The 12,681-nt window shown below is 46.8% G+C and overlaps 1 pseudogene; it reads right to left on the reverse strand.

Moving 5' to 3' along the window:
- The window catches only part of LOC119358991, a 51,647-nt pseudogene extending 39,534 nt beyond the window's left edge, over positions 1–12,113 (reverse strand).
- Positions 12,114–12,681: the final 568 nt, after the last annotated feature.

Here is a 12,681-nt window from a genome sequence, read left to right on the forward strand (position 1 = left end):
GTCGAAGGCCAAACAGCCAGTATCGCCCGTTCCTTTCCCCCTCGCTTGAGCCCTCATCTCTCTCTCCCACATAATACCTAACCCTAAACCTAGGACCCCAGCCGCCACCTGGCTCGATCCCCTCTCGCAAGATCCGCCGACCATGATCTGCGCCGGCGAGCCTCCTCCCTCCACGTCTTCTCCCCTGCCGCCGGTCTGATCTGGAGAAAGGGCGTTTCCACCGGTGACGAACTCAAAGGTGGCCTCTTCACGTCCCAAGTCGGGTTGTTTTTTGTTGAAATTTGCTCTAGTTATGCTGCTGAAATATGCTTATTTTGCTGTTGAAATGTTATTCTTTGTCGCCACTATGTTTGTTTAAATATTTTGATTTTCTCGTGGGTTCCCCCCGCGTTCCCCGAAACCCGATGGGTTTAGGGGACGGGCGGAAAACTAGCCCCGCGCACGGTGATGGGGACGGGGACGGGTTTGCGATTTTCTCGTGGGGATGGGTTTGGGAAGGCAAAACCCGATGGGTTTCGTCCCCGTTGCCATCTGGAGTTGTGCCATCGTACGATTCGATGTTTAAGGGTTTGAAGCCCTCAGGGATTTTATGATCCATTACTTCATCTGTGAAGCATAGTGGGTGTGCGGCGCCTTTGTATTGGGCTATATCATGACGCAGCTCGAAGGAGCTTTGTCTGTTGAGTTCGGCCCGGCCGGATTTATTGCATCCGGAGTGACGATCACCGTCACGTGCCATGGGGCACCTGCGCGATCCATAGATCGATCTTGTTTTCCTTGCCTTGTCCTCCAGTATGTCGCGCAGGTCGGGCGCATTTTCCCATGCCTTAGTATGCTTGACGCAGCATCGGGGCATGGCTTGAGTGGAGGGCCAAGAGGCCTCTCTGTCACGGCCACGAGTTGGCCGGTCGGCCGTGTCATGCGCTAGTGATGTAGGTGCTTCCTCCTCTAGTCGGGGTAGCAGCCTGCGCTTTGGATAACTCTTGGAGGGGCGTTCGAGTTCATACTCTTTGGCTGCAAGGACTTCAGTCCATCTGTCAGCTAGCAAATCCTGATCAGCTCTAAGCTGTTGCTGCTTTTTCTTGAGGCTGCTTGCCATGGCCATAAGCCTCCGTTTAAAACGCTCTTGTTCGGCGGGATCCTCTGGCACGACGAACTCGTCGTCTTCGAGGCTTGCCTCGTCTTCGGAGGGAGGCGTATAATTATCGTCCTCAACCTCTTGGTCCGCCACCCTCTCATGAGGGCTGGCTTCTCTGTCCTCCTGTGCTGAATCTTGCTGGAGGGGGTGTTCTTCGGTGCTATCTGGAGTAGTATTATTTCCCGTGCCGGAATCACCGTTTTTGCTTTGGCGGGATTTAGAGCGTCACCGCTGACGCCGACACTTGGGCTGTTTCTTAGAGGTATCGTCCCCCGTTGTTTCATCGCCATCTCCATCCTTTGGGGTGTCCACCATATATATGTCATATGATGAGGTGGCCTTCCAGCGCCCTACAGGTGCTGGTTCTTGTTCGTCTCCTGCATCGTCGTCCATGCCGTCGATGTCTTCAGAGTCGAAGTCAAGCATGTCGGTTAAGTCGTCGACAGTGGCTACGAAGTGGGTGGTGGGTGGGTTTTGAATTTCTTCATCGTCCGTATCCCAACCTTGCTGACCGTAGTCCGGCCAGGGCTCTCCTGATAAAGAGAGACTTTAGGGAATTCAGGATGTCGCCGAAGGGCGAGTGCTGAAAGATGTCCGCAGCAGTGAACTCCATTATCGGCGCCCAATCAGATTCGATCGGCAGGGGCGCGGGGGGCTCGGAGTTCGGAGAGGAATCTGGCTCCTCAGAGTCACGGGCCATGCGGGGTGCAGGGCTGGAGTTCGGCTCGATCACCTCTGAGATTGCAGCCCCTGAGGCAGCGTCCAACCGCTGATCCTCGATCAGTGTAGTAGGCTCCGAATCAATGGTCGGAACCGGTGCGTGTGCGGCCTCCAAAGCGTTGTTCGGCGGCAGAGCTATATCATGCCCATCGAGACAGTGCGGTGCGCTTGGCTGTGGCTCGAATCCGTCGAAGATCAAGTCCCCGCGGATGTCAGCCATGTAGTTTAGGCTTCCAAACCTGACCTGATGGCCAGCGGCGTAGCTTTCGATCTGCTCAAGGTGGCCAAGCGAATTGGCCCGTAGTGCGAAGCCGCCGAAGACGAAGATCTGTCCGGGGAGAAAAGTCTCACCCTGGACTGCATTGTTGTTGATGATCGAAGGAGCCATCGGGCCTAAAAGCGACGACACATAGGAACTCTCAATGAAAGCACCAATGTCGGTGTCAAAACCGGCGGATCTCGGGTAGGGGGTCCCGAACTGTGCGTCTAGGCTGGATGGTAACAGGAGGCAAGGAACACGATGTTTTACCCAGGTTCGGGCCCTCTTGATGGAGGTAAAACTCTACGTCCTGCTTGATTAATATTGATGATATGGGTAGTACAAGAGTAGATCTACCACGAGATCAAGGAGGCTAAACCCTAGAAGCTAGCCTATGGTATGATTGTTGTATGATGAAGTTGTCCTATGGACTAAAACCCTCCGGTTTATATAGACACCGGAGGGGGTTAGGGTTACACAAAGTCGGTTACAATGGTAGGAGATCTTGAATATCCGCATCACCAAGCTTGCCTTCCACGCCAAGGAAAGTCCCATCCGGACATGGGACGAAGTCTTCAATCTCGTATCTTCACAGTCCTGGAGTCCAGCTGAGGGTATAGTCCGGCTACCCGAACACCCCCTAATCCAGGACTCCCTCAACAGGCATTGGGTATTTTATTAGACGAATCCATCTTATTTCCTTATTTCTCTGTTTTGGTAGCAGGAGAAGTAGTTTGTTCATCCCGGACTTCAAAGTAGTCTCCCCCGTTGACCTTCTTTTTTAGATAGAATCCTCAATGAGTGAGCTTCTGGTCCAAAGATGAAATCCTTAGTAATAGTTGGTTGTATTCGCCCTTTTTTGGAATAATAGCCTCCTTTCGTACATGCTATTCAAGGTCTATTGGCTTTATTTCTTATGTGGTACTTCGACCGCGAAGCCTCGCTTATGCGCCGAGAAAGATCGTAGATAGGAAAGATCTGTTATGCACCAACGACGGCCCGACCTAAATCGAAATGAATGGAAGATGCCTCTGGAACTTTTTGGTTCTTTTTTGGGGGCGATATGGGCAGCTTCAACTCAAGTGAGGAGCAAGCTTACCTCGGGCAGGTAGATTGATCGGCTTACACACATTTGCTCACTTAGGCTGTCCCCCCTCAGCTCACCCTAACCCCGGGTACGTCGTCTCCAAGGCTTCACACAAAATCTTCACTGACAACATATGCATGCTTTCGTAGGGTCAGGCAGAACCGTTGTTACCCGCCAATGCGGAAGGATGCCGCCGAAAAGAATGGAACGCCGCTTTGCTCTGCTGGATGCGTCGGATCCCATATAAGAAGCTTGCTCTTTACACGATCATTCAAACATTTTGTGGGCGGCGCGCCTGCTCTATTGTTGCATAGCGCGATACAAAGTTCCTGGTAGAGAACTTCTTTGAGTCATCCTATTTTTCTGTTCATATGAAGGAAATTAATATGCGATTTTTAAAATAGGGGAATCCAAATGAAACCCTTTTTTTGCTCAGTCTATCTGGAATGCTTTTGTATAATTAGGAATTAATTATAAATAGGTATTCCATTTCTGAGGGTGTGCACTTACCGGCAGGAGTCAATCTCCAAGAAGTAAGCACACATCTATTTTTTGTAGACGAGAGAGTGAGCCTTCTAAACAGTATCTACTGTGATCCTAGTCCTGAGTGAAAAAGATACCGCGAGCACGATCTTTTTCAATAAAATCATCGCGCAATAAATCAACAAAACCTAAAGTCATTTCGCCGCTGACAAGAGCTGTTTTGGCCATGGTGATCCTCCTCTCAATACCCATTCCTGCGAATTCCCAATCCAATCCTTCCCACAAGAGGTTTTTCTTAACACCAATGAATTCTATTAATGCTAGAGGAAAACGCCTGCTATTCCAGGCTCTAGTGCTCAGTCATAAACCTATTGCCCGCTCCGCTTTCCCATTCCTATTGCTTTCGGTATCTGAATCTTCCTGAATTCAAGTAGAGAATACCAGGGCTTTCTTCTTCTTTTCATTCCTGCTATTCCAGGCTCTAGTGCTCAGTCATAAACCTATTGCCCGCTCCGCTTTCCCATTCCTATTGCTCCTTGCTCTTGAGAATTTTTTTTCCGTTGAACATAGACCCAATTTTTCCTTTTTTGATTTCTTAGAATCTTTTTTTTGTCTTTCTGGCGGTATCAAACAGCCACCTAATATCTTATCCTCCTCTTCAGGTCGTACCGAACCGCTTGCAGAATCAAATCCAGTTCCACAAGATCCTATATCAGCTATACATCCTCCTTGCATTTATGTGCTGGTAGTGTGGAAGAGGAGATTCGAGCCTCATAAGTGAATACGGAAATCCATCTGAACTGGTATCCATCCCCAAGAATCTAATAAACTAGAATTGAGTCAGTGGAAAAAAGGAGAGAGAGGAAAGTGTTAAATGGAGAGAGTCGACTAATCAGAGACTTTTAGGATCTCATACTTGCCAATTCCAAGGCTGATCAGCAAGGGAATTGGCAGGAACCAACCTTAGTTGCCCCTCGTGGAAATGAAAAACACTAGATACTTTTTCTAGAAATATGGACTAATGGAAGTTTAACCCCTAAGGAAGCACTTTATAAGGCTTCTCGTAATTTGATTGATTTATTTCTTCCTTTTCTACACGCGGAGGAAGAGGGTGGAAAGCTCCTACTAAGATTAGAAATTCCCCGATAAAGCTACTAGTGTCGGGTAAACTCATATTGGCTAAAGTGAAACGTTTTGATCATCTCATCAAAACGAATGTTCCAACTCCGAGATGCTTGCACCAGCCCATAAATCGAGCGTTAGAGCTTGCACACCTTGTCAGCATTCTTAGGATCGACAAAACCTTCCGGCTGCATCATATACAATTCTTCCTTAAGGAAACCATTAAGTAATGCCGTTTTGACGTCCATTTGCCATATCTCATAATCATAGAATGCGGCAATTGCTAACATGATTCAGACGGACTTCAGCTTCGCTACGGGTGAGAAAGTCTCATCGTAGTCAACCCCTTGAACTTGTCGATAACCCCTAGCGACAAGCCGAGCTTTATAGATGGTTACATTACCATCCGTGTCTATCTTCTTCTTAAAGATCCATTTATTTTCTATGGCTCGCCGATCATCGGGCAAGTCAGTCAAAGTCCACACTTCGTTTTCATACATGGATCCTATCTCGGATTTCATGGCTTCCAGCCATTTGTCGGAATCTGGGCCCGCCATCGCTTCTTCATAGTTCGAAGGTTCACTGTTGTCTAACAACATGATTTCCAAGACATGGTTGTCGTACCACTCTGGTGTGGAACGTGTCCTCGTGGACCTATGAAGTTCAGTAGCAACTTGATCTGAAGTTTCATGATCATCATCATTAACTTCCTCTCTAGTCGGTGCAGGCACCTCAGGAACATTTTCTTGAGCTGCGCCACTTACCGGTTCAAGAGGTAATACCTCATCAAGTTTTACTTTCCTCCCACTTATTTCTTTCGAGAGAAACTCTTTCTCTAGAAAGGACCCATTCTTGGCAACAAAGATCTTGCCTTCGGATCTGAGGTAGAGGGTATACCCAATAGTTTCTTTAGGATATCCTATGAAGACACATTTTTCCGATTTGGGTTCGAGCTTTTTAGGTTGAAGTTTCTTGACATAAGCATCGCATCCCCAAACTTTTAGAAATGACAGCTTAGGTTTCTTCACAAACCATAATTCATACGGTGTCGTCTCAACGGATTTCGATGGAGCCCTATTTAAAGTGAATGCGGCAGTCTCTAAAGCATAGCCCCAAAATGATAGTGGTAGATCGGTAAGAGACATCATAGATCGCACCATATCCAATAGAGTGCGAATACGACATTCGGACACACCATTACGCTGAGGTGTTCCAGGCGGCGTGAGTTGTGAAACTATTCCACATTTTCTTAAGTGTGTGCCAAATTCGTGACTCAAGTATTCTCCCCCATGATCTGATCGCAAGAACTTGATTTTCCTGTCACGTTGATTCTCAACCTCACTCTAAAATTCCTTGAACTTTTCAAAGGTCTCAGACTTGTGTTTCATTAAGTAGACATACCCATATCTACTCAAGTCATCAGTGAGGGTGAGAACATAACGATAGCCACCGCGAGCCTCAACACTCATTGGACCGCACACATCAGTATGTATGATTTCCAATAAGTTGGTTGCTCGCTCCATTGTTCCTGAGAACGGAGTCTTGGTCATTTTACCCATGAGGCATGGTTCGCACGTGTCAAATGATTCGTAATCAAGAGACTCCAAAAGTCCATCGGCATGGAGCTTCTTCATGCGTTTGACACCTATGTGACCAAGGCGGCAGTGCCACAAGTATGTGGGACTATCATTATCAACATTACATCTTTTGGTATTCACACAATGAATATGTGTAACACTACGCTCGAGATTCATTAAGAATAAACCATTCACCAGCGAACCATGACCATCAAACATATCTCTCATATAAATAGAACAACCATTATTCTCGGATTTAAATGAGTAACCATCTCGAATTAAACGAGATCCTGATACAATGTTCATGCTCAAAGCTGGCACTAAATAACAATTATTGAGGTTTAAAACTTATTCCGTAGGTAAATGTAGAGGCAGTGTGCCGACGGCGATCACATCAACCTTGGAACCATTCCCGACGCGCATCGTCACCTCGTCCTTCACCAGTCTCCGCTTATTCCGCAGCTCCTGCTTTGAGTTACAAATGTGAGCAACGGCACCGGTATCAAATACCCAGGAGCTACTACGAGTACTGGTAAGGTAAACATCAATTACATGTATATCACATATACCTTTAGTGTTGTCGGCCTTCTTGTCCGCTAAGTATTTGGGGCAGTTCCGCTTCCAGTGACCACTTCCCTTGCAATAAATACACTCAGTCTCGGGCTTGGGTCCATTCTTTGGCTTCTTCCCGGCAGCTTGCTTACCGGGCGCGGCAACTCCCTTGCCGTCCTTCTTGAAGTTCTTCTTACCCTTGCCTTTCTTGAACTTAGTGGTTTTATTCACCATCAACACTTGATGTTCCTTTTTGATTTCCACCTCCGCTGATTTCAGCATTGAATATACCTCAGGAATGGTCTTTTCCATCCCCTGCATATTGAAGTTCATCACAAAGCTCTTGTAGCTCGGTGGAAGCGACTAAAGGATTCTGTCAATGACCGCGTCATCCGGGAGATTAACTCCTAGCTGAGTCAAGCGGTTATGCAACCCAGACATTTTGAGTATGTGCTCACTAGCAGAACTATTTTCCTCCATCTTACAGCTGAAGAACTTGTCGGAGACTTCATATCTCTCGACTCGGGCATGAGCTTGGAAAACCATTTTCAGCTCTTCGAACATCTCATATGCTCCGTGTCTCTCAAAACGCTTTTGTAGCCCCAGTTCTAAGTTGTAAAGCATGCCAAACTGAACGAGGGAGTAATCATCAGCATGTGACTACCAAGCGTTCATAACGTCTTGGTTCTCTGGGATGGGTGCGTCACCTAGCGGTGCTTCTAGGACATAATCTTTCTTGGCAGCTATGAGGATGATCCTCAGGTTCTGGACCCAGTCTGTATAGTTGCTGCCATCGTCTTTCAGCTTGGTTTTCTCTAGGAACGCGTTGAAGTTGAGGGCAATATTAGCGTGGGCCATTTGATCTACAAGATATAGTGTAAAGATTTTAGACTAAGTTCATGATAATTAAGTTCATCTAATCAAATTATTCAATGAACTCCCACTTAGATAGACATCCCTCTAGTCATCTAAGTGAAACATGATCCGAGTCAACTAGGCCGTGTCCGATCATCACATGAGACGGACTAGCCAACATCGGTGAACATCTTCATGTTGATCGTATCTTCTATATGACTCATGCTCGACCTTTTGGTCTTCTGTGTTCCGAGGCCATGTCTGTACATGCTAGGCTCGTCAAGTTAACCTAAGTGTATTGTGTGTGTAAATCTGGCTTACACCCGTTGTATTCCAACGTTAGAATCTATCACACCCGATCATCACGTGGTGCTTCGAAACAACGAACCTTCGCAACAGTGCACAGTTAGGGGGAACACTTTCTTGAAATTATTACGAGGGATCATCTTATTTAAGCTATCGTCGTTCTAAGCAAATAAGATGTAAAACATGATAAACATCACATGCAATCAAATAGTAACATGATATGGCCAATATCATTTGCTCCTTTTGATCTCCATCTTTGGGGCTTCATGATCATCATTATCACCGGCATGACACCATGATCTCCATCATTGTGTCTTCTTGAAGTTGTCTCGTCATCTATTACTTCTACTACTACGGCTACCGCTTTAGCAATAAAGTAAAGTAATTACATGACATTTATGTTGACACGCAAGTCATAAATAAATTAAGACAACTCCTATGGCTCCTGCCGGTTGTCATACTCATCGACATGCAAGTTGTGATTCCTATTACAAGAACATGATCAATCTCATACATCACATATATCATTCATCACATCCTTTTGGCCATATCACATCACACGGCACATGCTGCAAAAACAAGTTAGACGTCCTATAATTGTTGTTGCAAGTTTTTACGTGGCTGCTATAGGTTTCTAGCAAGAACATTTCTTACCTACGCCAAAACCACAACGTGATATGCCAATTTCTATTTACCCTTCATAAGGACCCTTTTCATCGAATCCTATCGGATTAAAGTGGGAGAGACAGACACCCGCCAGCCACCTTATGCAACTAGTGCATGTCAATCGGTGGAACCAGTCTCACGTAAGCGTACGTGTAAGGTCGGTTCGGGCTGCTTCATCCCATGATGCCGCCGAATCAAGATAAGACTAGTAACGGCAAGCAAAATTACAATAGCGACGCCCACAACTACTTTGTGTTCTACTCGTGCATAGAAACTAAGCATAGACCTAGCTCATGATGCCACTGTTGGGGAACGTAGCAGAATTTTAAAATTTTCTACGCATCACCAAGATCACTCTATGGAGTCATCTAGCAACGAGGGATAGGGGAGTGCATCTACATACCCTTTTAGATCACATGCGGAAACATTCAAGAGAACGGGGTTGATGGAGTCGTACTCGTCGTGATCCAAATCACCGATGACCTAGCGCCGAGCGGACGGCACCTCCGCGTTCAACACACGTACGGTTGGGAAGACGTCTCCTCCAACTTGATCCAGCAAGGGGGAGGAGAGGTTGATGAAGATCCAGCAGCACGACGGCGTGGTGGTGGAAGCAACGGTGATCTCGGCAGGGCTTCGCCAAGCACAGGGAGAGGAAGGAGTGTCACGGGAGGTAGAGGGAGAGGCCAGGGGCTAGGTGCGGCTGCCCTCCCTCCCCCCCCCCCACTATATAGGGTCCCTAGGGGCGCGCCGGCCCTAGCAGATCCAATCTCCAAGGGGGGGCGGCCAAGGGGGTGGCTTGCCCGCCAAGCCAAGTGGGGCACCCCCCACCCCTAGGGTTTCCAACCCTAGGCGCAGGGGGAGGCCCAAGGGGGGCTCACCAGCCCACTAGGGGCTGGTTCCCCTCCCACTTCAGCCCATGGGGCCCTCTAGGATAGGTGGCCCCACCCGGTGGGCCCCCGGGACCCTTCCGGTGGTCCCGGTACAATACCGAGTACCCCCGAAACTTTCTCGATGGCCGAAACTTGACTTCCTATATATAAATCTTCACCTCCGGACCATTCCGAAACTCCTCGTGACGTACGGGATCTCATCCGGGACTCCGAACAACTTTCAGGTTACCATATACTAATATCTCAACAACCCTAGCGTCACCGAACCTTAAGTGTGTAGACCTTACGGGTTCGGGAGACACGCAGACATGACCGAGACGACTCTCCGGTCAATAACCAACAGCGGGATCTGGATACCCATGTTGGCTCCCACATGCTCCTCGATGATCTCATCGGATGAACCACAATGTCGAGGATTCAATCAATCCGTATACAATTCCCTTTGTCAATTGGTACGTTACTTGCCCGAGACTCGATCGTCGGTATCCCAATACCTCGTTCAATCTCGTTACCGGCAAGTCACTTTACTCATACCGTAATGCATGATCCCGTGATCAACCACTTGGTCACATTGAGCTCATTATGATGATGCATTACCGAGTGGGCCCAGAGATACCTCTCCATCATACGGAGTGACAAATCCCAGTCTCGATTCGTGCCAACCCAACAGACACTTTCGGAGATACCTGTAGTGTACCTTTATAGTCACCCAGTTACGTTGTGACGTTTGGCACACCCAAAGCACTCCTACGGTATCCGGGAGTTGCACAATCTCATGGTCTAAGGAAATGATACTTGACATTCAGAAAAGCTATAGCAAACGAACTACACGATCTTTGAGTTATGCTTAGGATTGGGTCTTGTCCATCACATCATTCTCCTAATGTTGTGATCCCGTTATCAATGACATCCAATGTCCATAGTTAGGAAACCATGACTATCTTTTGATCAACGAGCTAGTCAACTAGAGGCTCACTAGGGACGTGTTGTGGTCTATGTATTCACACATGTATTACAATTTCCGGATAACACAATTATAGCATGAACAATAGACAATTATCATGAACAAAGAAATATAATAATAACTATTTTATTATTGCCTCTAGGGCATATTTCCAACAATCTAAAATTCATAGGGAAAATGATTGAGACTTCAAGACCTATATTTAGATATCATATTGAAACATGTGCTCGGACATGATAAGAGAATTGTTAGAGAGTGTAAAAACATGAACAGAAAAGTGCCCAAAGAAAAAAATGACAGTATGTTCTACCAGTCTGTCGTTTACGACAGATAACTATAAACAAGATATTTCACTTCCATGATGGTCCTCATTATGAAACTCTTATAAAAATATTAACAATAGTTATTAATTATGCCCTACGAAAACAAGCTAGCCATCAAATGCAAGGATTCCAGTGCCAGGAGAGGGGAAGATAGAGTTCCCTTGAAATGGGCAACACCATGAAAATACCAATCTACCTTTTTCTTCCTATGAACTTACATTTCTAAATACCTAAATCTTAAACTTTGAAGATACAATACCAAGATCAGGCAAAAATATAGACCTCATTTGTAAAAAAGCGAGATATCCGACGAATAAGTTCCTTCCAAGCTTCTTCAGGTGTATTAGGGATATTTGATGTGGGCTGAATACCAAGCTACAATAGAAAAAACAAATGATTATCGTAACTTGCCCATAGCATGAAGAACATTGCACATCATGGAACTATGTTATAAAAATGCCAAACAGCTAGCTATGTTATAATTGCACACCTTCTTACTGAAGTTCCTGATCATTGCTTATGAGAATTATCAGTAGAAAAGGACAACGAGACATGGGCTATAGTACACAACTTATTCACCAAGGATGGATTCTTCAAACTGGGTTACTGACCTCATAAGCCAAATGTTGGTATCTAAGACTAAGATACAAGATAATATTGCTGCCTCAACATAATGGGGCATTAATTCATGCCAGAAAGAAACATCTGAATCTAGAGAATTGCAACTAGTCCTTGTCCCCCTTTTCAGGTAAGACAGCAAGAGGGAGAGACACAGTACCGGCCCGAATCATGCACTACAGGTAAGACAGCCTAATAATGTTACAAACACACCCTAAAGCCCCAGCAGTAGAAAACTTGGCAACCTACATGCATAGGGAGGAAGCAGGACCCCATGCCGCCACCAGCCCTAACCAGTTTACCTTTTTGATGGCGATTTGTGCGGCGGCCTCCTCGGCCTCCTTCTTCCTGGCGAAGGTCCCCGGGGTGGAGATGCTGAGCACCCCGGGGATGTCGAGCTGGCAGCGGTAGACGCACCTGGTGCTCTGTGGCAGCGCGAGGCCGGGCAGATGCCGTCAACGGCCTCCCGCACCTCATCCACCCTGTAGATGGCCTTGGCGTCGTACTGCTGGTGGATCACCGCCTTGGGCGTCATTATCGCCGTCGGCATTGCGACGAGTCGTCTCGGCTTCGATTGACCCCCACCACGGACTCACCGCCGCCACAGGCAGCCGTGCCCAAATCCTCCACAGGCGGAATCGGCCGATCGATGAGGGTGGAGAAGAATGAATTTGCGACCGAGGGGTGGGAATGGAATCAGAAGGGGAAGGACATGTCACGAATTAGTGGAGTTAAACCCCAACCATGAAGAGGGGTCAAGGCCTGGAGGGGTTGGGTGAAAGGAGGCGCTTCCGTGCAGTGGGGTTTATGGCAGAGAAGATCAGTACTGCTCCTTCGTTTATAGGTTAAGGGACTAATGCGTTTGTGAGTGTACACATGTCTATAAGTCTATGAGGAGTTTGATATTTACAGTGAAAGTCGACCCCTAAAAATGAATGTCTTCAACTGAAAACTTTGGCTTTCTGAAGACTTTGAAAGGGAAGAATTTGGTGTGATCCCAAGGACTTGATATTCATGCGAGGAATATGAAGCATGAAGGCTTTTGTTTTCGTAGTTTCATTTTCTCTTTCTTGAGTCATAGGAAACACCGTACTGTTAAAGGGGGTCGAGGTAAAACT

This window comes from Triticum dicoccoides, chromosome 2A, assembly GCF_002162155.2.
Source record: "Triticum dicoccoides isolate Atlit2015 ecotype Zavitan chromosome 2A, WEW_v2.0, whole genome shotgun sequence".
NCBI lineage: Eukaryota > Viridiplantae > Streptophyta > Magnoliopsida > Poales > Poaceae > Triticum > Triticum dicoccoides.